General features: G+C 28.0%; 1 long non-coding RNA gene across 3 annotated transcripts in view; it reads left to right on the top strand.

The window, feature by feature from the left end:
* Positions 1–1,784, top strand: part of LOC136083637 (uncharacterized) — an 8,397-nt gene extending 6,613 nt beyond the window's left edge. Inside the window, exons 2-4 of one of the 3 annotated variants that reach the window (XR_010639948.1) lie at positions 880–915; positions 1,134–1,248; positions 1,423–1,784. This is a non-coding gene — a long non-coding RNA (uncharacterized LOC136083637). Of the gene's footprint in view, positions 916–1,133; positions 1,249–1,422 lie in introns of all 3 variants that reach the window. The other 2 variants (XR_010639947.1, XR_010639946.1) reach the window with 2 other exon arrangements.
* Positions 1,785–4,818: the final 3,034 nt, after the last annotated feature.

The raw sequence follows: 4,818 nt of genomic DNA, 5'->3' as shown, positions 1-4,818 counted from the left end.
AATTGCCTTTGTATGGAATTCTGTTGCCATATCTGGGACGGATCAATGATGCCCTTTCTCTTTCAAACAAGGTGCAAAAACGCATAGTAAACATAGTTGAACCTGCTGTTGCAGCCAAACTCCAACCATTATAACATTGTCATAATGTTGCTTCTCTTTTTCTTTTTTACAAATTCTATAATGGGCACTGCTCTAATAAGCTAGCGCCTCTTGTGTCATCTACAAAAATTCATTCTTGTGTTACTCGTCATTCTGCTAGTTTCATCCTTTTACTGTGGCTATTCCTAAGTGCTCCAAAATTTCTTATTTGTCTAGTTTTTTCCCTAGAACATCAGTTCTTTGGAATTTGTGTCCTTCATCTTGCTTTCCTGATTCATATAATTTGCAATCTTTCAAGTCGTCTGTCAATCGTTATCTTGCTCTATAAACTTCATTTTTTCTCTTCCAGTAATTTCCAACTCTAATAGTTGCTTGCAACCTTGTTGGAAGTGAAGATGTTGAAAAAAAAAATTTTTTTAATAAAAAAAATCATTTGTTTTGTAAATGTAAATGATTATTGAATAATGATTAATCATTTGTTTTGTTTAATGGTTATCCATTAAATCTTCGTGAGTAGCGTTCACAGATAGGGGACCAAAAGGATATGATGTCCCAGATAAAATTAAATGTTCTAAAGGAATTAATAAAATTTAAAATAGTGTTTTTAAAAATTTAGGAATAGTTTTTTTAAAAGTAACATTAGTATTTTTTTATAAAGCATATTTATTTAAGTATATTTTTAATAAAGTTTTTTGTATAATTTAAAATGTTAGCCATTTCTTCTTCTTGTTGCAGTTTGATTTTTATAAGCATATTTAATTATCATTATTGCAATCCTAGGACAAGTTGCAGCCATTAACAAAATCAAAATCAACTGTGAGTTGCAACCATTAGTTAATTTGTTTGTATTTTAGCCTTTTATACTCACTTAATTTAGCCATTACTAATTTAAAACGTTTTTTTTTGTTTGTTTGATGTAAATGAGTAGGTTCTTTTACATTTTTTTGGAAGAAAGTTTAATTAAAATAAAAAAAAATTAATGAAAATATAATATAAAACGTAAATTCAGGTGTATTTTCATTACGTATTTTCAGGTGCAACTGGTGGAATCAAATTTTTTCAAAAATTAAAAAAAAAAAATCCGTTCAAAAGCGATGTAGTTGTTGGATATAAATCTAATGTGATTTTTGATAGAAACCTAAGATTTAGGTATGAAATTTTAATTAGTTTTATATGTGAATTTTGTGTTTGAAGATATGCATCTAAAATATAGAATATGAATCTAGAATGAATATGTTTAAATCTTTCAAAAGTGTCTTCTCATGCAATCATTCTCAAGTTTTCTTATAATTAATAAATCTACATTTATTTTTGTTTATACAGGTACAGATGAGTGTCCCTTAAAAGTCACTTTTCTGTAAAAGAACGTGTAGGCAGGTATATACTTGCCCGAATGGACCACAACCTTCCTCATCAAATTTTTTTGTCTTAACATTTGTTACATCAAATTGGATGCTTAGGCCATTACAATTCGTAATTCAGTTTACTTTTATGATGAGAGTTTTAGTTAAAATATTTTTATGCATTTAATTTAACGACAAAAACGAAAAAATAGCTATCCAAAAAATAGCGAAAAAAATTCCCTAACAAGGCTTAAAAATGAAAGGACTGTTTGATGCATATGAAATTTTTATTTTACAATTTATGTAAAAGACTGATAAAATATAGTTGTTATTTTTTGCTTATTTATTCGTGTTTTTATTCTTTTGATATTTTGTCGCATTGATATTATATTAATAGGACTATCGAAATCCAACCCACAGATCTCAGAAATATAGCTAACATCCATTGACTCTGTATTTGCTCGGTGCATGCTTTTATTAAATTTCAGTTTAAAATTGATTTGATAGAAGTCTAATGCGCTGCATTTTGATTAATACTGCCATTATACAACTATCTATTGCCAGTTTTATTCTCGACTAAGATGTCGATATAATACTTAGTCTGTGTAAACCTTTTGTAATCAAGACCATAATTTTACCCGCAAAACAAACGAAGATGATATTTTGCTTCTTTGGCATAAATTGCATAAACGCATAAAAAGATAAGTTTGCAAAAGAAAGTATTTAAAAATATTTTGCTTTTGAACCAAACAAAAAAAAAAAAATCATGGTAAAGTGCATAAACTATTTACAGTTTAAAAATAGATTTAAATGAGTACGATAATTTTGAAGCTGTTAGGGAAAGCAGGCCCGCACAGAGACTTAGTGGTGTCTGATAAAATTTTTGGTTAGTACATCGTGAAATCTTACATAAATCAAATCTACCGTGTATTTTGCAACTGTTCTTGAAATCAAGCAATTATTATTATATTATTAACAAACGATTATAAAACGAAACAAAATGTATTAAATTATACATGGATTACTTGATTTGAAGGAACAATGGCTCTCTTGGACTCAAGAGTTCATCACTGTTGGTGGCGTAAACTTTTTTCAATAGAATTTTTATAACCGCTTTTGGAATAAAATTATGAATATCCAAACAAGATAATCCAGATATTAAGCTATACCTTGACTAATTGGTCGGTCGTAGGATTATTAGATGCCAATTTTAGACTTTATTGAAGCTTTTATTTTTTATTTGAACTTGTAAAGAAGTTAAAAAAAAAAAAGTTCTACCTGGTATCTCGTAATTTGCTGTATTACTAGACTGATTAGCACACCCAAAGGCAGGAATATTTGAAATGATTCAGCTGGTTATCTATTATCTAGTTCAAAAAAAAATGTATTCATTAGGCATGCTAGTCACAACAAAAACATTTTTTATTGAGGGTCGCATAAGCCTCCTTTGTCAGTGAGCCTAAGTAAAATGTACCCTAAGCTCCCTCCTCCCTTTTCTGGGCGGCCCTGAATGAAACTATAAGAGTAACATAAATAACGCCATAATATGGCGTTATTTATGTTGCTTATGTAAATTTATTCGCCATATTATGGCGAATAATTTTAACAAGTAAGGGAACCAACTCAAAGCTGAAAGAAAATTTATCCTGGGATAAGTATTAGTCGGCTTTAAACCCACTTCTACTCAACCCCAAAAAATGCATCTTTTATTAGGTACTTATGAAGGGGTTGAAAATAAAATGTTTCATTTGGAAACTCTAAGTAAGTGTTTATTTCTATAAACAATCTTTATAATTTATTCATCTCGGTTTTGCATTATCTATATATATATATATATATATATATATATATATATATATATATGTAAATTATGTTAGTATATTTTACAAATAGAGTGCTCAATGTTCTTAAAGAACAGAGCAATAATAAATTAGTAAAAAACACCTAACTTTGCTCTTCAACTTTAAGTTTCACCATTGCTGGATCATCAGGAAGAGTTACTAAATCTCAAAAAATTCAATTTATAGAAAAAAATAGTTCACAGGAAGTTATGAATTATTATAATTAAAAATAAAAATAAATTTTTATAATTACTATATTTTTTTGGTAAACAGGAAGTTACAGAAAGTAATTACTAAATAAATTTCTTTAGAATGGGGATAATTTAATTTGGTCATTTGTTTTTATAATTTTTCAAGAGGTAAATTACTGCGCGATAATATTTCTAATAATTATGCAAAAGCACCAAAAAAATTGGAAAACCCCATTAATTTAGAAGCTCAAAACAATGCCAAAAAAATTAATTTAGATGCGAGAATTGAATCAGCTGCACCAGTGCAAGCGTTTGTTTCACTAAATCACAAACCAAATTTTCAAAATAAACTCCCTTGAAGGCTGCTAGTTCCTTCAAAAAGTGAACTAGGGCACGTTAGTTAAATAAAACTAGACAAAATTAATAACTCTATTCGGAAAAAATTAGGTTTACATCAGTGGAAAAATACCACTGATGTTATAGATTAGTTTTCTAAAATTAACAATAAAAATGAATGCACATTTATACAATTTGATATTAATGATTTTTACCCCTCAATTACACCAGAAATTTTAGATAAAACAATAGAATTTGGAAAATCCCATTTAGAAATTACTGAGGATACTACTCGTATAATAAGGCACTGCAGAAAAACTTTACTCTATTTTAAAAAGGAAACGTGAAAGAAAAAAACCACGCACGAATGCTTTGATGTAACAATGGGAAGTTATGACGGAGCAGAAATTTGCGAATTTTATCAAAAATTAAGTGTTATATAACATTATCTATCATACCATTTTTCATATATGATAATTCTTACCATTTTTTGTCGTTCTATAATAACGACAAAAAATGGTAAGAATTATGATATATACGTATCAAAATTATGAGATTAAAAATAAGTCCTTTAACTTGGATATGCTTTGATGTGCCATATCATGCGCCTTAGTTGAAAAGTCTCCAATGCTCAAATAACATGTTTTTAAAATTTTATGTGGCTATGAAAATAACCGTTTTTAGAAGTGGTGTCATCACAACTTGTACTAGTAGTCGATCAAGCTCTTTAGTTTCTTTTCTAAATAAAATTTATCAAGTGTTGAAAAGTTAATAGCTGATATGTTGTGATATAAATACTTAATTTGTTAAAAACTATTCCGAAATGCTTTCCTTGCAGTCCTAAAACAAAAGCAAACAAACTTAAAACATAAATTATATGTATTAATTTTTTTTAATGATGTGAAGGCAATTAGAGGTAATAAAAAATTATATATAAAGAAAAGGTAGTGGAAAAAATACCTAATAGGAAAACCTAATTAACAAATCAAAAATATATAACTTGTCGTA

This window comes from Hydra vulgaris, chromosome 08 (assembly GCF_038396675.1).
Source record: "Hydra vulgaris chromosome 08, alternate assembly HydraT2T_AEP".
NCBI lineage: Eukaryota > Metazoa > Cnidaria > Hydrozoa > Anthoathecata > Hydridae > Hydra > Hydra vulgaris.
The sequence above is the reverse complement of the archived record's forward strand: the minus strand, read 5'-3'. Positions and strand labels throughout refer to the sequence as shown.